Here is a 16,677-nt window from a genome sequence, read left to right on the forward strand (position 1 = left end):
CAGGGCCTGGCTACATAGATGTGCTAATATATGCTTCTTGAAGAAATAAGTAATGGGGCAAGAATGCATTATTTTTGTTGCAAGATGGAAGTTGCATAAGCATTAGGAAAAGCAATTCAATTCTGGACATCTATAAAATTCGCATCAGAGATGGGTTTTTTTTTGACATAGTTTTATTTTGATGTGGAAATGAGTGTAGATAGAGTGCTTAAGACAAGTTTAGGACTCGTCTTTTCTTCAAAATGAACTATCTGAAAGACCACTGAGCCTGGAAGAGAAAGGTGGAGGAAGAAAAAGGAAAGATGCGACTGGGCCATCCATTTTCCAAAGGGCCACGGGAAGAAAGGACCAGAGGAAGAGCAAAGAAAGAACATGTACACTCTCTGAGCCCCTTCGCTGCCCCTTCCATGTGTGGTTCTATCCAGTACTCCAGTCTCTGTCTGATCAAAGGATCCTGGGAGGCATATGTTATACCCACTTTTTCAAATGGGTCAAACTAGGCTCTGGGAAGTTAAGCCACTTGCCCCCTGGCACATAGCTGGTAAATAGCAGAGCTAGGATTATATTCTAGGTTCAACTAGGTTCAGCCTTTGCCTGACTGTGCACGTCCAGTGGAGGGAGCAGGCTGGCAGTAAAGGGAGTGGGCTCTTTTTCAGGAAAAATTCCCTGAGCAGAGAAACTGCAGAAGTGATGATGGAAGTTGCCTGAGAGAAGATTTTTGTTGTGGGATCCTTTTTCTTAATATATTGGGAGGCATGAAGGGACATATCTGCATTGTCTGACTCCTTGTAAGAGTTTGCTGTGAGCATCAGAAGGGTGGAGAAAGCACATGGAATTGATCCTATATCAGGAAGAAAGTCCAGATTCCCAGGAGAGTTTTGTAGCACTTTCTCTGAGAAGGACAAGATGCCATTTGGTAGCTTCTGTGAGCTGTGGCTCTTTGGAATCATACAGTGTGATATTCACAGTCTTGGGGCAAGTGGCTGCTTGTCTTGGGTCTCAAGATGGGCGGTTTGTGCAATAGAACTGAAGGACGGGGTGCATTTCCTTCCAGGGCCTTCCCCTCAGGGTCCCAAGGGAGTTACAGCCACACAGGGAACTGAAGACCTGACCAAACAGGGATGAAGATTCAATAAGCACAGGTGCGAGTATGGTGAGTGGGTCTTGGGTGTCACGTAGGAATGTGAAAACTTCCTTTGATCAATACTTGTAGAACTTTAACTTGCAACCAGATTGCTTGGGGATCATGTTGCAATGCAAATTTGGGCTCGGCAGGTCTGGGTTGGTCCTGAGAGTCTCCATCCTAACAGGCTCCCAGGTGTTGCTCCTCCTGCTGTATGGACTTCACTGTTAAGACTTTAACAGTGCTCACCTTGGACCACCTAGGTCTGCATCAGCATGACCTGGGAGCCTGATAGAGGTACAGAATCTCAGGCTCCACACACACCTACTGAGTTAGTAACAATATCCCCAGGTGACTCAGATGTTCAAGTTTAGCAAACATTGCTCTAGAAAGTGAGAACTGCCAGCCATGTCCTGGGAGGGGGTATAGTGGGGGAGTGTAAATAATGATTCCGCCCCGCCCCCCCCAAATATGTCCACATCCAAATCCCTAGAACCTGTGAATGTGACCTTATTTGGAAAAAGAATCTTTGCAGATGTAGCTAAGGATCTTGATATGAGATCATTCTGGATTACCTGCCTGAGCCCCAATCAAATGATGAGTGTGCCTAGGAGAGAGAGGCAGAGAGAGATTTGAGACAAACCCAAAGTGGAGGAGGCGACGTGACCACAGAGGCCGAGATTAGAGTGATGTGGCCACAAGCTCAGCAGGCCAAGAAGAAACTGGTGAGATAGGAAGGATTATCCCATGGAGGCTCCCAGGAAGAGCAGCCCTGCCTACATCCTGATTTCAGACTCTGGCCTCCAGAACTGTGAGAGAACACATTTCTGATGTTTTAAGCCTCCTAGTTTTTGGTAGTTTGTTAGGGATGGTCCAGGAAATTGATTCAGGGAGGAAAAGCCACACCTCATGTAGGCAAGAGCTTGTTGTAGTAAAAGGGGGTTGGGCGCCTCAGCTTCACAGCTCACAATAAAAGGCCCATGAAACCAGTGAACTGGTGAACCCTTGCCCAGAGCAATTCAGGAAGGTGGCTGAGGTGTAAAAGAAAGAAAAAGGAGATAACAGAGGTTCAGGAAGATGAGTGAAATGTGGGAGGTGGATTTGCAGTGGAAGAAGAAAGAGAAGGACAGAAAGCAAACACAAACACAGGGCATGTCTGAGGGGAGAGGAGAGCAGGCCTGGGAGCAGCAGCCAGGGCAGGGGTTCCCTGACCTGAGACAGGCTGAGGGGCACTACAGAAGGCAGGGGCTACCAAGAGAACCCCTGTGGAAGTAGCCACAAAAGATCTACCAGAAGTAGGAGCACAGGTTACTGGAGAGAATAGAATGAGATCTAAGAAGGAGAACCAGCAATAATTGCATTGAAATATGACAAAATGTGTTCTTTTGGTTGATTTGCAAATGAGTTGTACTTACAAATACACATAGTGTTACCTCTCCTGGTAACTAGTGTGATCAAATATGATCGTTGTGCACAAAATACCACATACTTGGGATCCTTGTGGTCAGGACTGATGATGAAGCTAAGAGAGGTTCTTCTGGAAGATGGCCTCTTGAGACTGTATATTCCACAGGACCAGTTCTTTGGCTTCCTTTAGAAAATGTTCAGGTGCTGACCACTTTGTTTTAGAACTGGTACCAACTCACAGACTTGAGGAATCTCAGTGGCAGAGGAGGTCCTAAGGTTCATGTAGTGTAACTCCCTAATGAGCAGGAACCCCTTCCCTAGTAGCCCTGACGGAGAGGTATCCAGCTCCCCCTGCTTGGCCATGTTTCTCTTGTTTTAAATGTGTAGCCAGGTCTTGTTCACTGTCCATGTCAGGCTGGTTCATTGGCATTTAGTGGCCTTACATGCAAAGGACACAGTTTAGAATATGTACATGTGACACCAATTATTTTTGTGAATCTAATAGAACTTGGTTTTCTTGTTGGCTCAAAGATTCTTTCCTCATTCATCCACCAAAAATGTACTGAGTTCAGGCTTTGTGTCAGATAGTGAGATGAATAATACATAAATGACTAGAGAAAATATATCAATTAATTTCCTTTGATTCCTTAATATAGACAAATCGATATAACTGGTTTGACCCACCCTTGGCTGGTGGTTGGAGAGACAGGCCAGAGTCCCAGGTCATTGTTGTTGGGCTCATTCCCGTGGTGGAGTGGCTAATCAGAGCTAAAATAGGAGCAAAAATGTATCACTTTCTCAATACGTGAATTTCTGCCACCCCATACTACAATTTTAACATCTCTACCAATGAAAAATTACAGGCATATATATTTATACTGTATTTGATTTTACAAAGGACCAAATCCCACTTTTAGTTGTTGTAGCTTTCAGGAAAGATCATAGACTTTGCATAAGTCAGGGATTCAACTTTCTAGCTAAGAGATATGGGCAAGTTACTCTTTGAGAATCAGTTTTGTCATTTGTAAAATGTGGGATAATTTCTACCTTGCATGACTGTTGTGAGGTTTAAATGAGATAACCTGGTCCATGGTAAGCACTTGGAGATGGAGAGCTGTTAGTGTGGCTCATTAACAATTTATAACAATTCTTTCGTCTTCCACTTGCCTCCAGGACAACACACAAAGAAATGTCATCCACACCTGCTATATCACAGGCAGGGATCTCTCCAAAGTGACAACTGATTTCTCTTTTCCAGTTTTTGGTTGTTTCTAAATCTCTGTGAGTAGTAAAAGTAGCAAGGTGCATTTGGGGAAGGTTGTAAGCTTGCCTGAGGGAAAGTTTTGGTGGCCAGGCAATGGGTTAATTTCCCCTGGGGAGGGAGGTACTAGTGAGCCTGATCCAGCTCATGGATGACTTCGGTTTGTCTGACACTGAATTTTAGAACACTGAACCTACGTTCAATGCCTGTAGGTGAGACGTGCTCCTTTTCTTCCACAAGCTCTCCTTACAGTTGTCCTGATCATAGGTGTCTCACTCCTCTAGACATTCTGATTGTGGAACCCTTACTAGCTAGCCACCACTCCATAGGTAGGACCAGCTTCATGTGTAGGTAAAGCAGGTGCTATTATTTTAGGGGTATCTGGAAGGCAGCACCTCCTTTCTTCCCTCCTTTACTTCCACAAGCCCTGCTTGCTGATGCTTATAACTCTTTTAGACAATTCCTTAGAAAAACAAAAACCTATGTTGGAAGGGAGGAAAACATTTTGAATATTAGCTATGCTTTATAACATGGGTAGATAAGTTCAGCAGATCAAGAAAAAATTGGTGGGGGGCGGGTTTTGATAAGAGAACTTGAGACACTGAGCCTGTGTGTTGGGGTTTGTGTGGGTAGGTTTGAGAAACTCTATGAAGCAGGTAGCAAAGGAATATAAGTGGATGGAAGGGCAGAATTTATCTGTAAAATGGGGGTGTACCTGCCACTTAGTATTGTTGGGAGAATTAAATGAAATGATTATGTAAAGGACTTAATATAATAAGAAAGTAAGTACAGTTACTATTGTTTTTCTTGGTCTGAAAGAATGAACACCTGTCACAATAAACTGGAATGGGAAAGAGGCAGAAGAGTGAAGTGTTCTCAGCTCCTCATCCATCCAAGCTGCACTAGGCTAGAACAGGAAGCCTCTGTGCCTGTGTCTGGCTGGGTCTCCTCCATGCCAAACACCTGGCCATTTGGAAATAACCAGATGAGTGACTATTTCATTCATAGCTAACATCCTTGCCAAAAGAAGAGATTGCCTAACAGCTGTCTCCATCATAATGGGCTTCTTAGCACTTGTCAGTTTGGCCTAAATGGAGAGGATTTTATGGCCATCATGAGGTCTGGTTTGCCTCCTGTGTGTTTATAGTAAATTACTACTTTTTTCTCCACTGTCTATTTTTTTCATGTAGTACCACATCTGAAATGAATTGAAATTGTGCAAAACTAGAAGTGTTCCTAGTGGTTAGGTCATAACTTAATGGAATCTGATAATTTCCAGTTGAGGCAGCTGATAGAATCCACACGTTAATACTACCACCTTATACTAAGTGAAGTTTTACAGCACTTTCCCATGCACTACGTCTCTTGAGAAAGAGCCTCCAAACATGCATGGGAAGTGGGTAAGGCAGGTAGAATCATCCAGATTTTCTGGATGAAGAAAGTAAAGTATTTCCTGACTTAGATTCCTTGGGTAATGAGGCAGGGAATGAGCAAGGCTTGAAAGGGGTTTACCCAACACCACATGGGGGAGAGCCAGGAACCTGGGACTAGACTCCTCAGCCTTCCAGCAGTGAGTCCTGCTGCAAAGAGGTGGCATGATGGAGGGGCCAAGACTTTGGGGTGAGAAATGGACTAGAATCCAGCTCCTTTACTGGCTGGGTCCTTGAGGGCAAGTCTCCCCAGATCCCTTGGCGTCTGTCTTATCATCAATAATGTGGGGCTTCTTGGGGCAGTTATACTAATGTGAGAGTTGTCATGAAGCTTAAAATGGGATCGTAATGTTGAAGCATCTGACACATCTTCTGCCCCCTCCACTGCACGAAAAGAGGTTTCAGGGTGTCATGATCAGCCTAATTACTGAGCATCATTATTTTCAGGCCCAAGGCTTATTGAGATGTTGCCCTATACCAGACACTGTGCTGAGAGCGGCACGTAAATTATCCCTTTAATCGCCACATCAACCTTATGAGGAATTTATTATCCCCATTGGATTGATGAGAAAAGTGAGGTATGAAAGACTAAACAGTTTGACCAATGCATACATTTAAGAAAAGGCTGAGCCCAGATTCAAGGCTTCATTGCCTCCTTTTTTATAGATTTGTAGAGCTGAAAGGAACTAAAAAATCACCTCGGCCACAGGCTCAACTTCCATTTCTCATAACTTAAGACTTTGACAAGTCCAGCTGAAAGTACACAAATTCCTTTCATGTTGTCAGTTTGACAAAGTTTAATTTAGCCAGACTTTCTACAAGTACAGGTGAGAGTTTCAGTCCCAGAGACCAACTAATACAGGAGATTGAGGAGGGCCCAGCTAACATTCTTTCCATGGGCCAATGCCACACACTTCTGTGGAATATTAGCACTGTGAATGGTGAGGGGTGCTGTTTAGAAATAAAAAGTGACAACTCCCAGCTGGCATTTCTGAATACGTGGGGCCTTTCTGAATGAGATGATTTTCCATTTTGGGGAGGGAAGAGTAAGATGTCAGTGAAGGCAGGGGCAGGTGTCTGGAACATCCAAAGACAGGAGACTACAGTTTTCCTTACAATTTGAAAATGATAGAACCCTTATATGCATGCATTTCACTAATAATTTATACATCCTAGCTTTTTGAGAGCTGGTGAAAACAGAATCCACAGCATATTCAGAGTGACAATTAAGTACTTAAACAATGAGGCAAAATTCTGAAGAGAAAACAGGATTCTCAAATATATGTTCATCAGCCCACTGAAAAGTTAATGACATTCCATATTCCTTAAGCCAAGCCTGTATATACATATGAATTTTGTCAGTACAGGACAAAGAGAGTTGCAAGTTGAACAATTGCCCAGATAATTTGATTGGGACAGTTTGCTTAGGTCCTGAAAACCAACACTTCCTCTCTTCCTGTCCTTGCCTTTCCCCCAACTCTCACCCCAGTTTCCCCCCAGCATACTATTTTTTTTAAATTATCCATGTAGGTTTTTTATTTTGTTTGATTATTAATATTATGCCATGTCAGGTGATGGCTATATCTATTTTTTAAGGGTTAGGTATTTTTTAAATTTATTTTTAATGCTTTTATTGGAGTATAATTGCTTTACAATGGTGTGTTAGTTTCTGCTATATAACAAAGTGAATCAGTTATACATATACATATATCCCCACATCTCTTCCCTCTTGCATCTCCCTTCCTCCCACCCTCCGTATCCCACCCTTCTAGCTGGTTACAAAGCACTGAGCTGATCTCCCTGCCAGCATACTTTTTAATCTGCATTATCTGTATATAACTATATCCACCTTCCACTTCACTTTGACTGTATAGGTGATAGACTTGGCTACATGTGTACATGTTAAGGACAGTAGATGTTCAAGGGAGTTGGATGGGTAATTCCAAGTTCAAGTGTTTCCTTCTTTACTAATACCCATCCTTGAATTTTTAGGATGCCTGCATCTCCTTTACTTGGTTTCTGGGATCAGTTAGAGTATCTCTGAGCCAGAGTATTGATTCAGTACTGATTTTTTTTTAACATTTATTTTATATTGGAGTATAGTTGATTAACAATGTTGTGATGGTTTCAGGTGTACAGCAAAGTGCTTCAGTTATACATATACTGGGTTGCCAAAAAGTTCCTTCAGTTTTTAAGTAAAAATAAGTCACATTTTTCATTTTCACCAAGAACTTTATTGAACAATGCATTCACCATTTTGTTCCACTACCTTCTGCCATTTTTCAGGCAACTTCATAATTCCATCTTCCCAAAACTTTATCTTTTTGAGCAAAGAACTGTTCCAGGTGCCTTTTACAGTCTTCCAGGGAATTGAAATTTTTTCCATTAAGAGAATTTTGTAAAGACCAAAATAAATGGAAATCCGAAGGTGCACTGTCTGGTGAATACGGTGGATGAACCAAAACTTCCCAGCCAAGCTGTAACAGTTTTTGCCTGGTCATCAAAGAAACATGCGGTCTTGTGTTATCTTGATGGAGGATGATGCGTTTTCTGTTAGTAATTCTGGATGCTGTTCCTCAAGTGTTGCTTTGAGTTGGTCTAATTGGGAGCAGTACTTGTTGGAATTAGTCGTTTGGTTTTCAGGAAGGAGCTCATAATAGAGGACTCCCTTCCAATCCCACCATATACACAACATCACCTTCTTTGGATGAAGACTGGCCTTTGGTGTGGTTGGTGGTTTATTTCACTTGCCTCATGATCACTTCCGTTCCACATTATTGTACACTATCCACTTTTCATCTCCCGTCACAATTTGTTTTAAAAATGGAACGTTTTCATTATGTTTAAGTAGAGAATTGCATGTGGAAATATGGTCAGGAAGGTTTTTTTCGCTTAGCTTATGTGGAACCCAAACATCAAAGCGATTAACATAACCAAGCTGGTGCAAATGATTTTCTTTGCTTGATTTGGATATTTTGAGTATGTTGGCTATCTCCCATGTGGTATAACTTTGATTTTTCTCAGTTACTGTCTCAATTTGATCACTATCAACTTCAACTGGTCTACCTGACTGTAGAGCATCATCTAGTGAGAAATCTCCAGCACAAAACTTTGCAAACCACTTTTGACGTGTTTGATCAGTCGCAGCACCTTCTCCATATACTGCACAAATCTTTTTTTCCATTTCAGTTGCATTTTTACCTTTCTTGAAATAAAGCATAGTATGCCAAAAATGTTGCTTTTTTCTTCCATCTTCAGTATTAAAATGGCTACCCCAAAATTCACCAATTTTGCTAAGTTTTTTTAAATGCATGCTGCTATGACAGCTGTCAGAATACAATCTAACAAAATTGTTTCGAATGAAGTTAAAGACAGGTAAGCGCTACTAGAGCCATCTTACGGAAAAAAATTAACAAACTTTTTGGCAAACCCATACACGTATCTATTCTTTCTCAAATTCTTTGCCCATTTAGGTTGTTACATAATATTGAGGAGAGTTCCCTGTGCTATACAGTAGGTCCTTGTCGGTTATCCATTTTATTTTATTTTAATTTTTTTTAACTGTTCTTAAGGAATTTATTTTTAAATTATAAGATTTACAATGTTTTGATTATGCAAAATAGCATAATGAAAATTAAAGCAAATCAACAAGCCAAAAGAGAAAGATAACTTAGTTTTCTTGAATATCAGTACTGAAACCATCATTGTAAGCATCTGATGTTCCAGTCATGTCTTATGTAGACATAAGTATAATAATTTCAAACGTTTCACTTGTGGGTTTAATTTCTCATTTTCAGCTTTTATGAACTGTAATGTAATTTATTTCAAATCCTATTATAATTAGTCTTTATACTGCAACAGCAGCAAATGGCCCATGTGCAATCAAATGTGGAACTGGGGCACAACTTCTAGCCGCAGACAGAAATTATACACTGCGTTCAGTACATTAGAGTACGTTATATTAACCAGAGTGAAGGGTTTAGTACACTTATTGCAGGGTTTGTATTTCTTTCCCTTTGAGCTGAACCAGCTGAGCTTCTGAGCTGACATATTACTGCTGTGGATAGTAAGGCTGCTGTGGTGGCTGAGGGGAGGGGTATGAAGGCTGCTGGGGTCCTGGGTGCGGAGCCTGTCCAGGGCTCTGGTGATACACTGGCGGATATGGCATATTATACTGGCCGTATGCATAAGGATTATAGCCCATGGGCATGGGCATTTGGCAATACCCAGGATACCCTGGATAGGTGGGGTACGGGGGTCCCTGGGCCTGCAGAGGAGGAGCTGAACCAGGAGTTTGCGATGGAGCTGGTGCAGTGGTCCCAGTACTCGCTGGAGCTGGAGCTGAAGCTGGAGCAGTAGCAGGAGGAGTTTGATTTGCTGGAAGCACAGGGGGTGGAGGCCGGGCTGGGGGCTGAGGCTTAGTAGGCGGCTTGGTTTTTGGCGCTGGAGTTGGAGGTGTTGGCTTGTGTCCCCCTGCTGGAGAGGACTGATACGCAGGTGTAAGAATTGAAGGAGCACTGGGTTCTCTGGCAATGCTTTGTTGCAAGTCCTTTAAGAGTTCATCCCTCTCTGTCTTCCGTGCAAACACTATATCACTGCATTTGTTCTAGAACCTGACGAGTATTTCAGTCAGCTCATTGTAAAACTTTGTGCCCTCCTTCAAATTAGCTACAAGTTCAACAAAGTTGTCATACGCAGCAGCTAAATTCTTCAAAAGTTCTTCTCTTAAATTAGCTTCATTGTTAGACTGTTTCATTTTTGAAAATTCCTGGTGTGAGACCTGAATATTTTTAAGAAGTCCTTCTTGTTTCTTTAGAGATTCTTGGACTTTAGTTGTAAGACCCCCATAGATTTGATCCAGTTCAATAACAGAAATAGCTTCTTCATTTATCACACCACCTTGAGCCAGAGCAGTCAAAATTTTGCTCATCATGTCAAAATTCACTGATTTCAGGTCATTCTCCAGCCCCTCTCTTTCCTTCTTTACTTCATCAAGATTTGTCAGTAAGGATTTTAAGACATTTACAACCTCGCTGCCCTGCATGGTTTTCGCCGGTTTAGCAGACGGGATGGCAGCATTCAGCTCCGGCTCCGGCTTACACAGAAGTGCAGTGGTGTCCTGGTAAGCCTGGTAACGCTCTTTCACCTGTCCATCTGCTTGCACAGCTTTATCCAAAACAGTTCTGAAGTTGCTTCCCTCTGCTTTTAAAGGCTTATAGAGTTCATTGGATGGCGTCCTTTGCCAGCGTTCCTCGAATTTTGCTCTTAAGTCATTGTCAGTTGTTTCTTCTTCATCCATCAGTCTTAATGACTCGTCTAGGATTTCTCTATTTCTTTGTAGAAGTTCAGGTAGCTCTTTGATCAGCTGATAAACAGTCTGAATGCCTCCCTTTTCAATCACAGATGTGGACTTAGTCAATATAGACTGAGGTACAGTATCTCCAGATATATCTTCAATTGCTGCTGGAAGATTAAGTGAAGCTAACACCCCATTTGCCAAAGTGGTGGCTTCTCTCATTTGAGCAATTGATCTGTTAACTAAATCAGCTTACTCTGATAATAGGCAGCCAAAGACTGCTGCACTGACACAGGAACCATCTTCTCAAACAGATGAGTGAATTTCTGGCTGATGGGCACATTCACTGGCGTAGATTTCACAAGTGTGGCTTTGCCAGTAGGGTCTAGATCTTTAAGGTCTGGAACTCGATCGTGATAAGTGAAGTCATTATCCTTCTTTGCTGCAGTAAGGGCATGGTTGATTTTGTCAGACAATTCCTTCACGTTGACATATTCATCATAGCGAGATGTCACTGTTTTAATCAATTCTGTTGCATGCTGTAACCTTGCAATCTCTTCTCCACATTTCTTCTGCTGTTTTGCCAGGATAGACTGGTGATACTCAGCATAGGCCTGTATGATACAGTGCTTTGCAACCAAGACAGGAAACACCTCCTGGAAATAAAAATACTTGGGGAGAGTATCTTTGTACTGACACTGTTTAAAGGATCACCAGAATAATCTGCAGCCTGATTAGCCAGTTAAGCTATGATGGCACCTTTCATTTTATCTCTAGTGGCTTTTAAAAAAAATACTTCTTGGGCCTGTGCCAGCATGATAAGACTGAGGGTCCTGATGGTATCTAGAGATATGTCCACAGTATGCTCTCTATTCACGGCAGATAAAACCGTCTCTTTAATATGCAAAAAGGCACCACTAGCAAACTGATAATGCTTAGCAGCGATTTTCTAAGAATTTGTCCATTTCTTCCAGGTTGTCCATTTTATTGGCATAGAGTTGCTTGTAGTAATCTCTCATGATCGTTTGTATTTCTTCAGTGTCAGTGGTTACTTCTCCTTTTTCATTTCTAATTCTATTGATTTGAGTCTTCTCCCTTTTTCTCTTGATGAGTCTGGCTAATGGTTTATCAATTTTGTTTATCTTCTCAAAGAACCAGCTTTTAGTTTTATTGATCTTTGCTATTGTCTCCTTCATTTCTTTTTCATTTATTTCTGATCTGATCTTTATGATTTCTTTCCTTCTGCTAGCCTTGGGGTTTTTTTGTTCTTCTTTCTCTAATTGCTTTAGGTGCAAGGTTAGGTTGTTTATTCGAGGTGTTTCCTGTTTCTTGATGTAGGCTTGTATGGCTATAAACTTCCCTCTTAGAACTGCTTTTGCTGCATCCCATAGGTTTTGGGTCGTCGTGTCTCCATTGTCATTTGTTTCTAGATATTTTTTGATTTCCCCTTTGATTTCTTCAGTGATCACTTCGTTATTAAGTAGTGTATTGTGTAGCCTCCATGTGTTTGTATTCTTTACAGATCTTTTCCTGTAATTGATATCTAGTCTCATAGCGTTGTGGTCGGAAAAGATACTTGATACGATTTCAATTTTCTTAAATTTACCAAGGCTTGATTTGTGACCCAAGATATGATCTATCCTGGAGAATGTTCCATGAGCACTTGAGAAAAATGTGTATTCTGTTGTTTTGGGGTGGAATGTCCTATAAATCTCAGTTAAGTCCATCTTGTTTAATGTATCATTGAAAGCTTGTGTTTCCTTATTTATTTTCATTTTGGATGATCTGTCCATTGGTGAAAGTGGGGTGTTAAAGTCCCCTACTATGATTGTGTTACTGTCGATTTCCCCTTTTATGGCTGTTAGTATTTGCCTTATGTATTGAGGTGCTCCTATGTTGGGTGCATAAATATTTACAATTGTTATACCTTCTTCTTGGATCGATCCCTTGATATTATATAGTGTCCTTCTTTGTCTCTTGTAATAGTCTTTATTTTAAAGTCTATTTTGTCTGATATGAGAATTGCTACTCCAGCTTTCTTTTGATTTCCATTTGCATGGAATATCTTTTTCCACCCCCTCACTTTCAGTCTGTATGTGTCCCTAGGTCTGAAGTGGGTCTCTTGTAGACAGCATATATACGGGTCTTGTTTCTGTATCCATTCAGCCAGTCTGTGTCTTTTGGTGGGAGCATTTAATCCATTTACATTTAAGGTAATTATCGATATGTATGTTCCTATTCCCATTTTCTTAAATGTTTTGGGTTTGTTATTGTAGGTGTTTTCCTTCTCTTGTGTTTCCGGCCTAGAGAAGTTCCTTTAGCATTTGTTGTAAAGCTGGTTTGGTGGTGCTGAACTCTCTCAGCTTTTGCTTGTCTGTAAAGGTTTTAATTTCTCCATCAAATCTGAATGAGATTCAGATTTGAGACTCACCCTTGCTGGGTAGAGTAATCTTGGTTGTAGGTTTTTCTCCTTCATCACTTTAAGTATATCCTGCCACTCCCTTCTGGCTTGCAGAGTTTCTGCTGAAAGATCAGCTGTTAACCTTATGGGGATACCCTTGTGTGTTATTTGCTGTTTTTCCCTTGCTGCCTTTAATATGTTTTCCTTATATTTAATTTTTGACAGTTTGATTAATATGTGTCTTGGCGTGTTTCTCCTTGGGTTTATCCTGTATGGGACTCTCTGTGCTTCCAGGACTTGATTAACTATTTCCTTTCCCATATTAGGGAAGTTTTCAACTATAATCTCTTCAAATATTTTCTCAGTCCCTTTCTTTTTCTCTTCTTCTTCTGGGACCCCTATAATTCGAATGTTGGTGCGTTTAATGTTGTCCCAGAGGTCTCGGAGACTGTCCTCAGTTCTTTTCATTCTTTTTTCTTTATCCTGCTCTGCGGTAGTTATTTCCACCATTTTATCTTCCAGGTCACTTATCCTTTCTTCTGCCTCAGTTATTCTGCTATTGATCCCATCTAGAGTATTTTTAATTTCATTTATTGTGTTTTTCATCAATGCTTGGTTCCTCTTTAGTTCTTCTACGTCCTTGTTAAATGTTTCTTGCATTTTGTCTATTCTATTTCCAAGATTTTGGATCATCCTTACTATCATTATTCTGAATTCTTTTTCAGGTAGACTACCTATTTCCTCTTCATTTGTTAAATCTGGCGTGTTTTGACCCTGCTCCTTCATGTGCTGTGTGTTTTTCTGTCGTCTCATTTTGCTTATCTTAGTGTGTTTGGGGTCTCCTTTTCACAGGCTGCAGGTTCGTAGTTCCCGTTGTTTTTGGTATCTGTCCCCAGTGGCTAAGGTTGGTTCAGTGGGTTGTGTAGGCTTCCTGGTGGAGGGAACTAGTGCCTGAGTTCTGGTGGATGAGGCTGGAACTTGTCTTTCTGGTGGGCACGTCCACGTCTGGTGGTGTATTTTGGGGTGTCTGTGGCCTTATTATGATTTTAGGCAGCCTCTCTGCTAATGGATGGGGCTGTGTTCCTGTCTTGCTAGTTGTTTGGCATAGGGTGTCCAGCACTGTAGCTTGCTGGTCGTTGAGTGAAGCTGGGTCTTGATGTTGAGATGGAGATCTCTGAGAGATTTTTGCCGTTTGGTATTACGTGGAGCTGGGAGGTCTCTTGTGGACCAGTGTCCTGAAGTTGGCTCTCCCACCTCAGAGGCACGGCCCTGATGCCTGGCTGGAGCACCAAGAGCCTTTCATCCACACAGCTCAGGTTAAAAGGGAGAAAAAATAGAAAGAAAGAAAGAAAGAGGATAAAATAAAATAAAATAAAGCTATTATAATAAAAAATAAGAAAAAAATTATTAAGAAAAAATTTATTTAGAAAAAAATTTTTAATTTTTAAAAATAAATTTATTAATTTTTTATAATAAAAATTAAGAAAAAAATTAAGAAAAAATTATTAATTTTTTAAAATAAAAAATAAGAAAAAAATTATTAAGAAAAAAATTTTTAGTTTTTTACAATAAAAAATAAGGAAAAAATTATTATGAAAAAGTTTATTAAGAGAAAAAAATTTTTTAAGTAAAAAAAAAAAAAAACGGATGGACCGAACCCTAGAAGTGGTGAAAGCAAAGCTATACAGACAAAATCTCACCCAGAAGCATACACATATACACTCACAAAAAAAGGAAAAGGGGAAAAATTAATATATCCTGCTCCCAAAGTCCATCTCCTTAATTTGGGATGATTCGTTGTCTATTCAGGTATTCAACAGATGCAGGTACATCAAATTGTTTGTGGAGCTTTAATCCGCTGCTTCTGAGGCTGCTGGGAGAAATTTCCCTTTCTCTTCTTTGTTCGCACAGCTCCTGGGGTCCAGCTTTGGATTTGGACCCGCCTCTGAGTGTAGGTCGCCTGAGGGCGTCTGTTCCCCGCCCAGACAGGAGAGGGTTAAAGGAGCAGTTGATTCGGAGGCTCTGGCTCACTCAGGCCGGGGGGAGGGGAGGGGTACGGATGCGGGGCGAGCCCGTGGCGGCAGAGGCCGGTGTGACGTTGCAGCAGCCTGAGGCGCACTGTGCATTCTCCCTGGGAAGTTGTCCCTGGCTCATGGGACCCTGGCAGTGGCCGGTTGCACAGGCTCCTGGGAGGGGCGGTGTGGAGAGTGACCTGTGCTCGCACACAGGCTTCTTGGTGGCGGCAGCAGCAGCCTTAGCGTCTCATGCCTGTCTCTGGGGTCCATGCTGATAGCCGCGGCTCACGGCCGTCTCTGGAGCTCGTTTAGGCGGCGCTCTGAATCCCGTCTCCTTGCGCACCTTGAAACAAGAGGCAAGAAGAAGTCTCTTGCCTCTTCGGCAGCTGCAGACTTTTTCCCGGACTCCCTCCCGGCTAGCTGTGGTGCGCTAACCCCTTCAGGCTGTGTTCACGCAGCCAACCCCAGTCCTCTCCCTGCGATCCAACTGAAGCCCGAGCCTCAGCTCTCAGCCCCCGCCCGCCCCGGCGGGTGAGCAGACAAGCCTCTCGGGCTGGTGAGTGCTGCTCGGCACCGATCCTCTGTGCGGGAATCTCTCCGCTTTGCCCTCCGCACCCCTGTGGCTGCGCTCTCTTCCGTGGCTCCGAAGCTTACCCCCTCCGCCACCCGCAGTCTCCGCCCGCGGAGCAGCTTCCTAGTGTGTGGAAACCTTTCCTCCTTCACAGCTCCCTCCCACTGGTGCAGGTCCCGTCCCTATTCTTTTGTCTCTGTTTTTTCTTTTTTCTTTTGCCCTACCCAAGTACGTGGGGGGTTTCTTGCCTTTTGGGAGGTCTCATGTCTTCTGCCAGCATTCAGTGGGTGTTCTGTAGGAGCAGTTCCACGTGTAGATGTATTACTAATGTATCTGTGGGAAGGAAGGCGATCTCTGCGTCTTACTCTTCCACCATCTTGCCCAGACCTCAGCTGCGGTTTTCAATCCTTCATCATTATCCAGGTTCTATTCTGCTGCAATCTGGCTAGCTAAGGCTGCACAACTGAACACCACACAGGTCTTTTCATAACCTTGGCTTGCAAGAGCCAATTTTACAGATCCTCCAAAAGGTGAACCTTTATCAAAAGCATCCTTCCAGGTAAATGTCAAGCAGATCTGGTTTTCAGAAAATGGGAATTTGGGTTCAGTGGAACAGATCTGATCATAATATCTCAGCAGCGTCTCGAGTGCGCCCTTGTGCTTGTCCAGCAGTCGGCCAAGCACAGTGTGGCACAGCTTGCTGAGCTCCTCCACCCGTGCAGTACTGAGCCTGCTCCTCTGCGCCGCTCGGGTACATCTGCTGGATGAACTTCACCAGTGTCTTGGCCAGGTCTACCTCCGAGGTCTTCTTCAGCTGCACTGAGATGAACGTCACCATGGCGAGTGCCTCGGCCACCCTTCAGGCCAAGGAGACCGTGGGACGGCGACGAAGGCCGAGGCGCACGGGGTACCAGGTCGGCGGACTGGCCGACCGACGGGCTAAGGGACTTGTGCTCCGGTTATCCACTTTAAATATAGCATTGTGTACATGTCAATTCCAAATTCCCTGACTATCCCTTTCCCCCACCCTTCCCCACTGGTAACCGTAAGTTTGTTCTGAGTCCCTGAGTCTCTTTCTGTTTTGTAAATAAGTTAATTTGTATCATTTCTTTTTAGATTCTGCATTTAAGTGATATCATACGATATTTCTCTTTCTCTGTCTTACTTCACTCA

The 16,677-nt window shown here is 42.5% G+C and overlaps 1 pseudogene; it reads right to left on the reverse strand.

Annotated features, from left to right (window-relative positions):
* Positions 1–9,272: 9,272 nt before the first annotated feature.
* Positions 9,273–16,342, reverse strand: LOC137759622 (programmed cell death 6-interacting protein-like; annotated as a pseudogene).
* Positions 16,343–16,677: the final 335 nt, after the last annotated feature.

Source organism: Eschrichtius robustus, chromosome 1 (assembly GCF_028021215.1).
Source record: "Eschrichtius robustus isolate mEscRob2 chromosome 1, mEscRob2.pri, whole genome shotgun sequence".
NCBI classification, from domain to species: Eukaryota; Metazoa; Chordata; class Mammalia; order Artiodactyla; family Eschrichtiidae; genus Eschrichtius; species Eschrichtius robustus.